The 15,448-nt window shown below is 71.0% G+C and overlaps 7 pseudogenes; all 7 read right to left on the reverse strand.

Moving 5' to 3' along the window:
• Positions 1–1,855: 1,855 nt before the first annotated feature.
• On the reverse strand, positions 1,856–1,991 carry LOC149747170 (5S ribosomal RNA; annotated as a pseudogene).
• A 1,959-nt stretch (positions 1,992–3,950) lies between these two features.
• On the reverse strand, positions 3,951–4,086 carry LOC149747171 (5S ribosomal RNA; annotated as a pseudogene).
• Positions 4,087–6,042: 1,956 nt separating this feature from the next.
• On the reverse strand, positions 6,043–6,178 carry LOC149747172 (5S ribosomal RNA; annotated as a pseudogene).
• A 1,955-nt stretch (positions 6,179–8,133) lies between these two features.
• Positions 8,134–8,269, reverse strand: LOC149747173 (5S ribosomal RNA; annotated as a pseudogene).
• Positions 8,270–10,225: 1,956 nt separating this feature from the next.
• On the reverse strand, positions 10,226–10,361 carry LOC149747174 (5S ribosomal RNA; annotated as a pseudogene).
• Positions 10,362–12,317: 1,956 nt separating this feature from the next.
• LOC149747175 (5S ribosomal RNA) lies at positions 12,318–12,453 on the reverse strand (annotated as a pseudogene).
• Positions 12,454–14,408: 1,955 nt separating this feature from the next.
• On the reverse strand, positions 14,409–14,544 carry LOC149747176 (5S ribosomal RNA; annotated as a pseudogene).
• Positions 14,545–15,448: the final 904 nt, after the last annotated feature.

Below are 15,448 nucleotides of genomic sequence, written 5' to 3' on the forward strand. Positions count from 1 at the left end.
CGGCTAGGCAGGGGAACGTGGGTCTCAGGTACCGGGGGGTGGCGGAGGAGTTGGCGACCACCCAGCCCAGGGCGGGCGAGACACCGCAAACTTTTCGGTGCTTGGCGCCCCTCCCCAGATCCCACAGGCCGCTCCCAGGGACGTGGCCCCGGAGGCTTCAGGGCCCGGGGCCCGCGGTCCCTTGGGAATCCCGCCCGCCCGGCCGCGCTGCGCTAGGCGCAGTCCGGACGCATACCGGCCCGGCCCTCCTGCCCGACAGCAGCTGGCTCGAAGCCACTGGGAGCCACCATTGAGTTGGCAGGGCCCCTTAGACCCGGCAACCACACCGTTGCCCCGACTCCACCGTCCGAGCTCAGGACCCCGACCCAGGTGGCCGGCAGGCACGGGGATGCGGCCTGGACCCTCGATCCCACTCCCGCCCCCGGCCGCGGCGAAACCACAGAGGGGGGGTCTTTTTCCGGATGGAGCTGTGGAGAGACACCGCGGCAGACAGGTGGCGGCGCCGGGGCTGGGCTACAGTGGCTGTGGCCAGGTGCAGGTCGTGGGTCTCGTGGGCCGCACGGACGTCACCCGGGTCCGCGGCCATGTCTGGATGGCGACAGGCCGCCCCCGGAGCGTCTGTTGTGCCGCTGCCTTCCAGGGACGCCTTCTGGCCGCCTGGCCGGGCAGGCAGGAGGGGAGCGCCCCATAAGACGCTTGCTGTGGAGGGAGGGGCCTGAGGACGTGGGGCCTGCAGCGGTACCCGTCGGGGGCGGAGACGGCCGCCGCCACCGCCACGGGCGGCAAAAGGAGAAGGCGTAGCGGGAGGCAAAAAGCCCACAGCACGCGGTATTCCCAGGAGCTCCCCAATCCACGGAGGTCTCCCATCCAAGTACTAAGCGGGCCCGAGCCTGCTTAGCTTCGTAGACTCAGACGAGATAGGACCCGTCTAGGCTGGTTTGGCAGTAGGTGTCCGTGGGTCGCGGGCTGCCTCTTGAGGCGTCGCTTAGCAGGACCATGGAACTTACCGCCAGGCCAGGGGCACGCCCGTCTTGGCTGGGCCCCGCCAACCGCCTAGGCAGAGGAATGGACGTCTCGGGTAGCAGGTGGCGGAGGAGGTGTTGGCGACCACCCAGCCTAGGGCGGACGGGACCCAGCAAACATTTCGGCGCTTGGCGTCCCACCCCAGATGCCACAGGTCGCTCACAGGGACGTGGCCCCGGAAGCTTCAGGGCCCGGGGCCCGCGGTCACTTGGGCATCCCACCTGCCCGCCCACGCTGCGCTAGGCGCGGCCCCGCCGCAGACCGGGCCGGCCCTCCTGCCCGACGGCAGCTGGCCCGAATCCAGTGGGAGCCACCATTGAGTTGGCAAAGCCCCGCAGACCCAGCAGCGCCACCCTTGCTCCCGCACCACCGTCCGAGCTCAGGACCCCGCCACAGGTGGCCGGCAGGCCCGCGGAAGCGGCCTGGGCCCTCTATCCCTCTCCGGCCGCGGCGAAACGGTGGACAGGGGGCTTTTTCCGGATGGAGCTGTGGAGAGGCACCCTGGCAGACAGGTGGCGGAGCCGGGGCTGGGCTCCAGTGGGGGCCGCCAGGTGCAGGTCGAGGGGCTCGCGGGCCGCATGGACGGCACCCGGGTCTGCCGCCATGTCTGTTTGGCGTCAGGGGACCCCCGGAGCGTCTGGTGTGCCGCTGCCTTCCAGGGACGCCGTCTGGCCGTCTGGCCGGTCAGGCAGGCGGGGAGCGCCCCATCAGACGCTTGCTGTGGACGGAGGGGCCTGCGGAGGTGGGGCCTGCAGCGGTACCCGGCGGGGGCAGAGACGGACGCCTCCGCCGCCGCGGGCGACAAAAGGAGAAGGCGGAGCGGGAGGCAAAAAGCCTACAGCACCCGGTGTTCCCAGGAGCCCTCCACTCCAGGAGGTCTCCCATCCAAGTACTAACCAGGCCCGAGCCTGCTTAGCTTCCGAGATCGAGACGAGATCGGGCCCGTCTAGGGTGGTTTGGCCGTAGACACTGGGGGCTTCGCGGGCTGCCTCTTGAGACGCAGCTTAGCAGGCCCTTGGGCCTTACAGCCACACGAGCGCCCCGCCCGCCCCGGCAGGGCCCCGCCGCCCGGCTAGGCATGGGAACGGGGGTCTCAGGTACCGGGGGGTGGCGGAGGAGTTGGCGACCACCCAGCCCAGGGCGGGCGAGACACCGCAAACTTTTCGGTGCTTGGCGCCCCTCCCCAGATCCCACAGGCCGCTCCCAGGGACGTGGCCCCGGAGGCTTCAGGGCCCGGGGCCCGCGGTCCCTTGGGAATCCCGCCCGCCCGGCCACGCTGCGCTAGGCGCAGTCCGGACGCAGACCGGCCCGGCCCTCCTGCCCGACAGCAGCTGGCTCGAAGCCACTGGGAGCCACCATTGAGTTGGCAGGGCCCCTTAGACCCGGCAACCACACCGTTGCCCCGACTCCACCGTCCGAGCTCAGGACCCCGACCCAGGTGGCCGGCAGGCACGGGGATGCGGCCTGAACCCTCGATCTCACTCCCGCCCCCGGCCGCGGCGAAACCACAGAGGGGGGGTCTTTTTCCGGATGGAGCTGTGGAGAGACACCGCGGCAGACAGGTGGCGGCGCCGGGGCTGGGCTACAGTGGCTGTGGCCAGGTGCAGGTCGTGGGTCTCGTGGGCCGCACGGACGTCACCCGGGTCCGCGGCCATGTCTGGATGGCGACAGGCCGCCCCCGGAGCGTCTGTTGTGCCGCGGCCTTCCAGGGACGCCTTCTGGCCGCCTGGCCGGGCAGGCAGGAGGGGAGCGCCCCATAAGACGCTTGCTGTGGAGGGAGGGGCCTGAGGACGTGGGGCCTGCAGCGGTACCCGTCGGGGGCGGAGACGGCCGCCGCCACCGCCACGGGCGGCAAAAGGAGAAGGCGTAGCGGGAGGCAAAAAGCCCACAGCACGCGGTATTCCCAGGAGCTCCCCAATCCACGGAGGTCTCCCATCCAAGTACTAAGCGGGCCCGAGCCTGCTTAGCTTCGTAGACTCAGACGAGATAGGACCCGTCTAGGCTGGTTTGGCAGTAGGTGTCCGTGGGTCGCGGGCTGCCTCTTGAGGCGTCGCTTAGCAGGACCATGGGACTTACCGCCAGGCCTGGGGCACGCCCGTCTCGGCTGGGCCCCGCCAAACGCCTAGGCAGAGGAATGGACGTCTCGGGTAGCAGGTGGCGGAGGAGGTGTTGGCGACCACCCAGCCTAGGGCGGGCGGGACCCAGCAAACATTTTGGCGCTTGGCGTCCCTCCCCAGATGCCACAGGTCGCTCACAGGGACGTGGGCCCGGAAGCTTCAGGGCCCGGGGCCCGCGGTCACTTGGGCATCCCACCTGCCCGCCCACGCTGCGCTAGGCGCGGCCCGGCCGCAGACCGGGCCGGCCCTCCTGCCCGACGGCAGCTGGCCCGAATCCAGTGGGAGCCACCATTGAGTTGGCAAAGCCCCGCAGACCCAGCAACGCCACCCTTGCTCCCACACCACCGTCCGAGCTCAGGACCCCGCCACAGGTGGCCGGCAGGCCCGCGGATGCGGCCTGGGCCCTCTATCCCTCTCCGGCCGCGGCGAAACGGTGGACAGGGGGCTTTTTCCGGATGGAGCTGTGGAGAGGCACCCTGGCAGACAGGTGGCGGAGCCGGGGCTGGGCTCCAGTGGGGGCCGCCAGGTGCAGGTCGAGGGGCTCGCGGGCCGCATGGACGGCACCCGGGTCTGCCGCCATGTCTGTTTGGCGTCAGGGGACCCCCGGAGCGTCTGGTGTGCCGCTGCCTTCCAGGGACGCCGTCTGGCCGTCTGGCCGGTCAGGCAGGCGGGGAGCGCCCCATCAGACGCTTGCTGTGGACGGAGGGGCCTGCGGAGGTGGGGCCTGCAGCGGTACCCGGCGGGGGCAGAGACGGACGCCGCCGCCGCCGCCGCGGGCGACAAAAGGAGAAGGCGGAGCGGGAGGCAAAAAGCCTACAGCACCCGGTGTTCCCAGGAGCTCTCCAGTCCAGGAGGTCTCCCATCCAAGTACTAACCAGGCCCGAGCCTGCTTAGCTTCCGAGATCGAGACGAGATCGGGCCCGTCTAGGGTGGTTTGGCCGTAGACACTGGGGGCTTCGCGGGCTGCCTCTTGAGACGCAGCTTAGCAGGCCCTTGGGCCTTACAGCCACACGAGCGCCCCGCCCGCCCCGGCAGGGCCCCGCCGCCCGGCTAGGCAGGGGAACGTGGGTCTCAGGTACTGGGGGGTGGCGGAGGAGTTGGCGACCACCCAGCCCAGGGCGGGCGAGACACCGCAAACTTTTCGGTGCTTGGCGCCCCTCCCCAGATCCCACAGGCCGCTCCCAGGGACGTGGCCCCGGAGGCTTCAGGGCCCGGGGCCCGCGGTCCCTTGGGAATCCCGCCCGCCCGGCCGCGCTGCGCTAGGCGCAGTCCGGACGCATACCGGCCCGGCCCTCCTGCCCGACAGCAGCTGGCTCGAAGCCACTGGGAGCCACCATTGAGTTGGCAGGGCCCCTTAGACCCGGCAACCACACCGTTGCCCCGACTCCACCGTCCGAGCTCAGGACCCCGACCCAGGTGGCCGGCAGGCACGGGGATGCGGCCTGGACCCTCGATCCCACTCCCGCCCCCGGCCGCGGCGAAACCACAGAGGGGGGGTCTTTTTCCGGATGGAGCTGTGGAGAGACACCGCGGCAGACAGGTGGCGGCGCCGGGGCTGGGCTACAGTGGCTGTGGCCAGGTGCAGGTCGTGGGTCTCGTGGGCCGCACGGACGTCACCCGGGTCCGCGGCCATGTCTGGATGGCGACAGGCCGCCCCCGGAGCGTCTGTTGTGCCGCTGCCTTCCAGGGACGCCTTCTGGCCGCCTGGCCGGGCAGGCAGGAGGGGAGCGCCCCATAAGACGCTTGCTGTGGAGGGAGGGGCCTGAGGACGTGGGGCCTGCAGCGGTACCCGTCGGGGGCGGAGACGGCCGCCGCCACCGCCACGGGCGGCAAAAGGAGAAGGCGTAGCGGGAGGCAAAAAGCCCACAGCACGCGGTATTCCCAGGAGCTCCCCAATCCACGGAGGTCTCCCATCCAAGTACTAAGCGGGCCCGAGCCTGCTTAGCTTCGTAGACTCAGACGAGATAGGACCCGTCTAGGCTGGTTTGGCAGTAGGTGTCCGTGGGTCGCGGGCTGCCTCTTGAGGCGTCGCTTAGCAGGACCATGGGACTTACCGCCAGGCCAGGGGCACGCCCGTCTTGGCTGGGCCCCGCCAACCGCCTAGGCAGAGGAATGGACGTCTCGGGTAGCAGGTGGCGGAGGAGGTGTTGGCGACCACCCAGCCTAGGGCGGACGGGACCCAGCAAACATTTCGGCGCTTGGCGTCCCACCCCAGATGCCACAGGTCGCTCACAGGGACGTGGCCCCGGAAGCTTCAGGGCCCGGGGCCCGCGGTCACTTGGGCATCCCACCTGCCCGCCCACGCTGCGCTAGGCGCGGCCCCGCCGCAGACCGGGCCGGCCCTCCTGCCCGACGGCAGCTGGCCCGAATCCAGTGGGAGCCACCATTGAGTTGGCAAAGCCCCGCAGACCCAGCAGCGCCACCCTTGCTCCCGCACCACCGTCCGAGCTCAGGACCCCGCCACAGGTGGCCGGCAGGCCCGCGGAAGCGGCCTGGGCCCTCTATCCCTCTCCGGCCGCGGCGAAACGGTGGACAGGGGGCTTTTTCCGGATGGAGCTGTGGAGAGGCACCCTGGCAGACAGGTGGCGGAGCCGGGGCTGGGCTCCAGTGGGGGCCGCCAGGTGCAGGTCGAGGGGCTCGCGGGCCGCATGGACGGCACCCGGGTCTGCCGCCATGTCTGTTTGGCGTCAGGGGACCCCCGGAGCGTCTGGTGTGCCGCTGCCTTCCAGGGACGCCGTCTGGCCGTCTGGCCGGTCAGGCAGGCGGGGAGCGCCCCATCAGACGCTTGCTGTGGACGGAGGGGCCTGCGGAGGTGGGGCCTGCAGCGGTACCCGGCGGGGGCAGAGACGGACGCCGCCGCCGCCGCGGGCGACAAAAGGAGAAGGCGGAGCGGGAGGCAAAAAGCCTACAGCACCCGGTGTTCCCAGGAGCTCTTCAGTCCAGCAGGTCTCCCATCCAAGTACTAACCAGGCCCGACCCTGCTTAGCTTCCGAGATCGAGACGAGATCGGGCCCGTCTAGGGTGGTTTGGCCGTAGACACTGGGGGCTTCGCGGGCTGCCTCTTGAGACGCAGCTTAGCAGGCCCTTGGGCCTTACAGCCACACGAGCGCCCCGCCCGCCCCGGCAGGGCCCCGCCGCCCGGCTAGGCAGGGGAACGTGGGTCTCAGGTACCGGGGGGTGGCGGAGGAGTTGGCGACCACCCAGCCCAGGGCGGGCGAGACACCGCAAACTTTTCGGTGCTTGGCGCCCCTCCCCAGATCCCACAGGCCGCTCCCAGGGACGTGGCCCCGGAGGCTTCAGGGCCCGGGGCCCGCGGTCCCTTGGGAATCCCACCCGCCCGCCCGCGCTGCGCTAGGCGCAGTCCGGACGCAGACCGGCCCGGCCCTCCTGCCCGACAGCAGCTGGCTCGAAGCCACTGGGAGCCACCATTGAGTTGGCAGGGCCCCTTAGACCCGGCAACCACACCCTTGCCCCGACTCCACCGTCCGAGCTCAGGACCCCGACCCAGGTGGCCGGCAGGCACGGGGATGCGGCCTGGACCCTCGATCCCACTCCCGCCCCCGGCCGCGGCGAAACCACAGAGGGGGGTCTTTTTCCGGATGCAGCTGTGGAGAGACACCGCGGCAGACAGGTGGCGGCGCCGTGGCTGGGCTACAGTGGCTGTGGCCAGGTGCAGGTCGTGGGGCTCGTGGGCCGCACGGACGTCACCCGGGTCCGCGGCCATGTCTGGATGGCAACAGGCCGCCCCCGGAGCGTCTGTTGTGCCGCTGCCTTCCAGGGACGCCTTCTGGCCGTCTGGCCGGCCAGGCAGGCGGGGAGGGCCCCATAAGACCCTTGCTGTGGAGGGAGGGGCCTGAGGACGTGGGGCCTGCAGCGGTACCCGTCGGGGGCGGAGACGGCCGCCGCCACCGCCACGGGCGGCAAAAGGAGAAGGCGTAGCGGGAGGCAAAAAGCCCACAGCACGCGGTATTCCCAGGAGCTCCCCAATCCACGGAGGTCTCCCATCCAAGTACTAACCGGGCCCGAGCCTGCTTAGCTTCGTAGACTCAGACGAGATAGGACCCGTCTAGGCTGGTTTGGCAGTAGGTGTCCGTGGGTCGCGGGCTGCCTCTTGAGGCGTCGCTTAGCAGGACCATGGGACTTACCGCCAGGCCAGGGGCACGCCCGTCTCGGCTGGGCCCCGCCAACCGCCTAGGCAGAGGAATGGACGTCTCGGGTAGCAGGTGGCGGAGGAGGTGTTGGCGACCACCCAGCCTAGGGCGGGCGGGACCCAGCAAACATTTCGGCGCTTGGCGTCCCACCCCAGATGCCACAGGTCGCTCACAGGGACGTGGGCCCGGAAGCTTCAGGGCCCGGGGCCCGCGGTCACTTGGGCATCCCACCTGCCTGCCCACGCTGCGCTAGGCGCGGCCCCGCCGCAGACCGGGCCGGCCCTCCTGCCCGACGGCAGCTGGCCCGAATCCAGTGGGAGCCACCATTGAGTTGGCAAAGCCCCGCAGACCCAGCAGCGCCACCCTTGCTCCCACACCACCGTCCGAGCTCAGGACCCCGCCACAGGTGGCCGGCAGGCCCGCGGAAGCGGCCTGGGCCCTCTATCCCTCTCCGGCCGCGGCGAAACGGTGGACAGGGGGCTTTTTCCGGATGGAGCTGTGGAGAGGCACCCTGGCAGACAGGTGGCGGAGCCGGGGCTGGGCTCCAGTGGGGGCCGCCAGGTGCAGGTCGAGGGGCTCGCGGGCCGCACGGACGCCACCCGGGTCCGCGGCCATGTCTGGATGGCGACAGGCCGCCCCCGGAGCGTCTGTTGTGCCGCTGCCTTCCAGGGACGCCTTCTGGCCGCCTGGCCGGGCAGGCAGGAGGGGAGCGCCCCATCAGACGCTTGCTGTGGACGGAGGGGCCTGCGGAGGTGGGGCCTGCAGCGGTACCCGGCGGGGGCAGAGACGGACGCCGCCGCCGCCGCGGGCGACAAAAGGAGAAGGCGGAGCGGGAGGCAAAAAGCCTACAGCACCCGGTGTTCCCAGGAGCTCTCCAGTCCAGGAGGTCTCCCATCCAAGTACTAACCAGGCCCGACCCTGCTTAGCTTCCGAGATCGAGACGAGATCGGGCCCGTCTAGGGTGGTTTGGCCGTAGACACTGGGGGCTTCGCGGGCTGCCTCTTGAGACGCAGCTTAGCAGGCCCTTGGGCCTTACAGTCACACGAGCGCCCCGCCCGCCCCGGCAGGGCCCCGCCGCCCGGCTAGGCATGGGAACGGGGGTCTCAGGTACCGGGGGGTGGCGGAGGAGTTGGCGACCACCCAGCCCAGGGCGGGCGAGACACCGCAAACTTTTCGGTGCTTGGCGCCCCTCCCCAGATCCCACAGGCCGCTCCCAGGGACGTGGCCCCGGAGGCTTCAGGGCCCGGGGCCCGCGGTCCCTTGGGAATCCCGCCCGCCCGGCCGCGCTGCGCTAGGCGCAGTCCGGACGCATACCGGCCCGGCCCTCCTGCCCGACAGCAGCTGGCTCGAAGCCACTGGGAGCCACCATTGAGTTGGCAGGGCCCCTTAGACCCGGCAACCACACCCTTGCCCCGACTCCACCGTCCGAGCTCAGGACCCCGACCCAGGTGGCCGGCAGGCACGGGGATGCGGCCTGAACCCTCGATCCCACTCCCGCCCCCGGCCGCGGCGAAACCACAGAGGGGGGGTCTTTTTCCGGATGGAGCTGTGGAGAGACACCGCGGCAGACAGGTGGCGGCGCCGGGGCTGGGCTACAGTGGCTGTGGCCAGGTGCAGGTCGTGGGTCTCGTGGGCCGCACGGACGTCACCCGGGTCCGCGGCCATGTCTGGATGGCGACAGGCCGCCCCCGGAGCGTCTGTTGTGCCGCTGCCTTCCAGGGACGCCTTCTGGCCGCCTGGCCGGGCAGGCAGGAGGGGAGCGCCCCATAAGACGCTTGCTGTGGAGGGAGGGGCCTGAGGACGTGGGGCCTGCAGCGGTACCCGTCGGGGGCGGAGACGGCCGCCGCCACCGCCACGGGCGGCAAAAGGAGAAGGCGTAGCGGGAGGCAAAAAGCCCACAGCACGCGGTATTCCCAGGAGCTCCCCAATCCACGGAGGTCTCCCATCCAAGTACTAAGCGGGCCCGAGCCTGCTTAGCTTCGTAGACTCAGACGAGATAGGACCCGTCTAGGCTGGTTTGGCAGTAGGTGTCCGTGGGTCGCGGGCTGCCTCTTGAGGCGTCGCTTAGCAGGACCATGGGACTTACCGCCAGGCCAGGGGCACGCCCGTCTTGGCTGGGCCCCGCCAACCGCCTAGGCAGAGGAATGGACGTCTCGGGTAGCAGGTGGCGGAGGAGGTGTTGGCGACCACCCAGCCTAGGGCGGGCGGGACCCAGCAAACATTTCGGCGCTTGGCGTCCCACCCCAGATGCCACAGGTCGCTCACAGGGACGTGGCCCCGGAAGCTTCAGGGCCCGGGGCCCGCGGTCACTTGGGCATCCCACCTGCCCGCCCACGCTGCGCTAGGCGCGGCCCGGCCGCAGACCGGGCCGGCCCTCCTGCCCGACGGCAGCTGGCCCGAATCCAGTGGGAGCCACCATTGAGTTGGCAAAGCCCCGCAGACCCAGCAACGCCACCCTTGCTCCCACACCACCGTCCGAGCTCAGGACCCCGCCACAGGTGGCCGGCAGGCCCGCGGATGCGGCCTGGGCCCTCTATCCCTCTCCGGCCGCGGCGAAACGGTGGACAGGGGGCTTTTTCCGGATGGAGCTGTGGAGAGGCACCCTGGCAGACAGGTGGCGGAGCCGGGGCTGGGCTCCAGTGGGGGCCGCCAGGTGCAGGTCGAGGGGCTCGCGGGCCGCATGGACGGCACCCGGGTCTGCCGCCATGTCTGTTTGGCGTCAGGGGACCCCCGGAGCGTCTGGTGTGCCGCTGCCTTCCAGGGACGCCGTCTGGCCGTCTGGCCGGTCAGGCAGGCGGGGAGCGCCCCATCAGACGCTTGCTGTGGACGGAGGGGCCTGCGGAGGTGGGGCCTGCAGCGGTACCCGGCGGGGGCAGAGACGGACGCCGCCGCCGCCGCGGGCGACAAAAGGAGAAGGCTGAGCGGGAGGCAAAAAGCCTACAGCACCCGGTGTTCCCAGGAGCTCTCCAGTCCAGGAGGTCTCCCATCCAAGTACTAACCAGGCCCGAGCCTGCTTAGCTTCCGAGATCGAGACGAGATCGGGCCCGTCTAGGGTGGTTTGGCCGTAGACACTGGGGGCTTCGCGGGCTGCCTCTTGAGACGCAGCTTAGCAGGCCCTTGGGCCTTACAGCCACACGAGCGCCCCGCCCGCCCCGGCAGGGCCCCGCCGCCCGGCTAGGCAGGGGAACGTGGGTCTCAGGTACCGGGGGGTGGCGGAGGAGTTGGCGACCACCCAGCCCAGGGCGGGCGAGACACCGCAAACTTTTCGGTGCTTGGCGCCCCTCCCCAGATCCCACAGGCCGCTCCCAGGGACGTGGCCCCGGAGGCTTCAGGGCCCGGGGCCCGCGGTCCCTTGGTAATCCCGCCCGCCCGGCCGCGCTGCGCTAGGCGCAGTCCGGACGCAGACCGGCCCGGCCCTCCTGCCCGACAGCAGCTGGCTCGAAGCCACTGGGAGCCACCATTGAGTTGGCAGGGCCCCTTAGACCCGGCAACCACACCGTTGCCCCGACTCCACCGTCCGAGCTCAGGACCCCGACCCAGGTGGCCGGCAGGCACGGGGATGCGGCCTGAACCCTCGATCCCACTCCCGCCCCCGGCCGCGGCGAAACCACAGAGGGGGGGTCTTTTTCCGGATGGAGCTGTGGAGAGACACCGCGGCAGACAGGTGGCGGCGCCGGGGCTGGGCTACAGTGGCTGTGGCCAGGTGCAGGTCGTGGGGCTCGTGGGCCGCACGGACGTCACCCGGGTCCGCGGCCATGTCTGGATGGCGACAGGCCGCCCCCGGAGCGTCTGTTGTGCCGCTGCCTTCCAGGGACGCCTTCTGGCCGCCTGGCCGGGCAGGCAGGAGGGGAGCGCCCCATAAGACGCTTGCTGTGGAGGGAGGGGCCTGAGGACGTGGGGCCTGCAGCGGTACCCGTCGGGGGCGGAGACGGCCGCCGCCACCGCCACGGGCGGCAAAAGGAGAAGGCGTAGCGGGAGGCAAAAAGCCCACAGCACGCGGTATTCCCAGGAGCTCCCCAATCCACGGAGGTCTCCCATCCAAGTACTAACCGGGCCCGAGCCTGCTTAGCTTCGTAGACTCAGACGAGATAGGACCCGTCTAGGCTGGTTTGGCAGTAGGTGTCCGTGGGTCGCGGGCTGCCTCTTGAGGCGTCGCTTAGCAGGACCATGGGACTTACCGCCAGGCCAGGGGCACGCCCGTCTCGGCAGGGCCCCGCCAACCGCCTAGGCAGAGGAATGGACGTCTCGGGTAGCAGGTGGCGGAGGAGGTGTTGGCGACCACCCAGCCTAGGGCGGACGGGACCCAGCAAACATTTCGGCGCTTGGCGTCCCACCCCAGATGCCACAGGTCGCTCACAGGGACGTGGCCCCGGAAGCTTCAGGGCCCGGGGCCCGCGGTCACTTGGGCATCCCACCTGCCCGCCCACGCTGCGCTAGGCGCGGCCCCGCCGCAGACCGGGCCGGCCCTCCTGCCCGACGGCAGCTGGCCCGAATCCAGTGGGAGCCACCATTGAGTTGGCAAAGCCCCGCAGACCCAGCAGCGCCACCCTTGCTCCCACACCACCGTCCGAGCTCAGGACCCCGCCACAGGTGGCCGGCAGGCCCGCGGAAGCGGCCTGGGCCCTCTATCCCTCTCCGGCCGCGGCGAAACGGTGGACAGGGGGCTTTTTCCGGATGGAGCTGTGGAGAGGCACCCTGGCAGACAGGTGGCGGAGCCGGGGCTGGGCTCCAGTGGGGGCCGCCAGGTGCAGGTCGAGGGGCTCGCGGGCCGCATGGACGGCACCCGGGTCTGCCGCCATGTCTGTTTGGCGTCAGGGGACCCCCGGAGCGTCTGGTGTGCCGCTGCCTTCCAGGGACGCCGTCTGGCCGTCTGGCCGGTCAGGCAGGCGGGGAGCGCCCCATCAGACGCTTGCTGTGGACGGAGGGGCCTGCGGAGGTGGGGCCTGCAGCGGTACCCGGCGGGGGCAGAGACGGACGCCGCCGCCGCCGCGGGCGACAAAAGGAGAAGGCGGAGCGGGAGGCAAAAAGCCTACAGCACCCGGTGTTCCCAGGAGCTCTCCAGTCCAGGAGGTCTCCCATCCAAGTACTAACCAGGCCCGAGCCTGCTTAGCTTCCGAGATCGAGACGAGATCGGGCCCGTCTAGGGTGGTTTGGCCGTAGACACTGGGGGCTTCGCGGGCTGCCTCTTGAGACGCAGCTTAGCAGGCCCTTGGGCCTTACAGCCACACGAGCGCCCCGCCCGCCCCGGCAGGGCCCCGCCGCCCGGCTAGGCAGGGGAACGTGGGTCTCAGGTACCGGGGGGTGGCGGAGGAGTTGGCGACCACCCAGCCCAGGGCGGGCGAGACACCGCAAACTTTTCGGTGCTTGGCGCCCCTCCCCAGATCCCACAGGCCGCTCCCAGGGACGTGGCCCCGGAGGCTTCAGGGCCCGGGGCCCGCGGTCCCTTGGGAATCCCACCCGCCCGCCCGCGCTGCGCTAGGCGCAGTCCGGACGCAGACCGGCCCGGCCCTCCTGCCCGACAGCAGCTGGCTCGAAGCCACTGGGAGCCACCATTGAGTTGGCAGGGCCCCTTAGACCCGGCAACCACACCCTTGCCCCGACTCCACCGTCCGAGCTCAGGACCCCGACCCAGGTGGCCGGCAGGCACGGGGATGCGGCCTGGACCCTCGATCCCACTCCCGCCCCCGGCCGCGGCGAAACCACAGAGGGGGGTCTTTTTCCGGATGCAGCTGTGGAGAGACACCGCGGCAGACAGGTGGCGGCGCCGGGGCTGGGCTACAGTGGCTGTGGCCAGGTGCAGGTCGTGGGGCTCGTGGGCCGCACGGACGTCACCCGGGTCCGCGGCCATGTCTGGATGGCGACAGGCCGCCCCCGGAGCGTCTGTTGTGCCGCTGCCTTCCAGGGACGCCTTCTGGCCGCCTGGCCGGGCAGGCAGGAGGGGAGCGCCCCATAAGACGCTTGCTGTGGAGGGAGGGGCCTGAGGACGTGGGGCCTGCAGCGGTACCCGTCGGGGGCGGAGACGGCCGCCGCCACCGCCACGGGCGGCAAAAGGAGAAGGCGTAGCGGGAGGCAAAAAGCCCACAGCACGCGGTATTCCCAGGAGCTCCCCAATCCACGGAGGTCTCCCATCCAAGTACTAACCGGGCCCGAGCCTGCTTAGCTTCGTAGACTCAGACGAGATAGGACCCGTCTAGGCTGGTTTGGCAGTAGGTGTCCGTGGGTCGCGGGCTGCCTCTTGAGGCGTCGCTTAGCAGGACCATGGGACTTACCGCCAGGCCAGGGGCACGCCCGTCTCGGCTGGGCCCCGCCAACCGCCTAGGCAGAGGAATGGACGTCTCGGGTAGCAGGTGGCGGAGGAGGTGTTGGCGACCACCCAGCCTAGGGCGGACGGGACCCAGCAAACATTTCGGCGCTTGGCGTCCCACCCCAGATGCCACAGGTCGCTCACAGGGACGTGGCCCCGGAAGCTTCAGGGCCCGGGGCCCGCGGTCACTTGGGCATCCCACCTGCCCGCCCACGCTGCGCTAGGCGCGGCCCCGCCGCAGACCGGGCCGGCCCTCCTGCCCGACGGCAGCTGGCCCGAATCCAGTGGGAGCCACCATTGAGTTGGCAAAGCCCCGCAGACCCAGCAGCGCCACCCTTGCTCCCGCACCACCGTCCGAGCTCAGGACCCCGCCACAGGTGGCCGGCAGGCCCGCGGAAGCGGCCTGGGCCCTCTATCCCTCTCCGGCCGCGGCGAAACGGTGGACAGGGGGCTTTTTCCGGATGGAGCTGTGGAGAGGCACCCTGGCAGACAGGTGGCGGAGCCGGGGCTGGGCTCCAGTGGGGGCCGCCAGGTGCAGGTCGAGGGGCTCGCGGGCCGCATGGACGGCACCCGGGTCTGCCGCCATGTCTGTTTGGCGTCAGGGGACCCCCGGAGCGTCTGGTGTGCCGCTGCCTTCCAGGGACGCCGTCTGGCCGTCTGGCCGGTCAGGCAGGCGGGGAGCGCCCCATCAGACGCTTGCTGTGGACGGAGGGGCCTGCGGAGGTGGGGCCTGCAGCGGTACCCGGCGGGGGCAGAGACGGACGCCGCCGCCGCCGCGGGCGACAAAAGGAGAAGGCGGAGCGGGAGGCAAAAAGCCTACAGCACCCGGTGTTCCCAGGAGCTCTCCAGTCCAGGAGGTCTCCCATCCAAGTACTAACCAGGCCCGAGCCTGCTTAGCTTCCGAAATCGAGACGAGATCGGGCCCGTCTAGGGTGGTTTGGCCGTAGACACTGGGGGCTTCGCGGGCTGCCTCTTGAGACGCAGCTTAGCAGGCCCTTGGGCCTTACAGCCACACGAGCGCCCCGCCCGCCCCGGCAGGGCCCCGCCGCCCGGCTAGGCAGGGGAACGTGGGTCTCAGGTACCGGGGGGTGGCGGAGGAGTTGGCGACCACCCAGCCCAGGGCGGGCGAGACACCGCAAACTTTTCGGTGCTTGGCGCCCCTCCCCAGATCCCACAGGCCGCTCCCAGGGACGTGGCCCCGGAGGCTTCAGGGCCCGGGGCCCGCGGTCCCTTGTGCATTCCACACGCCCGCCCACGCTCCGCTAGGCGCAGCCCGGACGCAGACCGGCCCGGCCCTCCTGCCCGACAGCATCTGGCCCGAATCCAGTGGGAGCCACCATTGAGTTGGCAGGGCCCCTTAGACCCGGCAACCACACCCTTGCCCCGACTCCACCGTCCGACCTCAGGACCCCGACCCAGATGGCCGGCAGGCACGGGGATGCGGCCTGAACCCTCGATCCCACTCCCGCCCCCGGCCGCGGCGAAACCACAGAGGGGGGGTCTTTTTCCGGATGGAGCTGTGGAGAGACACCGCGGCAGACAGGTGGCGGCGCCGGGGCTGGGCTACAGTGGCTGTGGCTAGGTGCAGGTCGTGGGGCTCGTGGGCCGCACGGACGCCACCCGGGTCCGCGGCCATGTCTGGATGGCGACAGGCCGCCCCCGGAGCGTCTGTTGTGCCGCTGCCTTCCAGGGACGCCTTCTGGCCGCCTGGCCGGGCAGGCAGGAGGGGAGCGCCCCATCAGACGCTTGCTGTGGACGGAGGGGCCTGCGGAGGTGGGGCCTGCAGCGGTACCCGGCGGGGGCAGAGACGGACGCCGCCGCCGCCGCGGGCGACAAAAGGAGAAGGCGGAGCG

Source organism: Delphinapterus leucas, chromosome 16, assembly GCF_059928025.1.
Source record: "Delphinapterus leucas isolate spDelLeu-1000000601 "Yukka" chromosome 16, BTC_Dleu_Yukka2, whole genome shotgun sequence".
Lineage (NCBI taxonomy): Eukaryota > Metazoa > Chordata > Mammalia > Artiodactyla > Monodontidae > Delphinapterus > Delphinapterus leucas.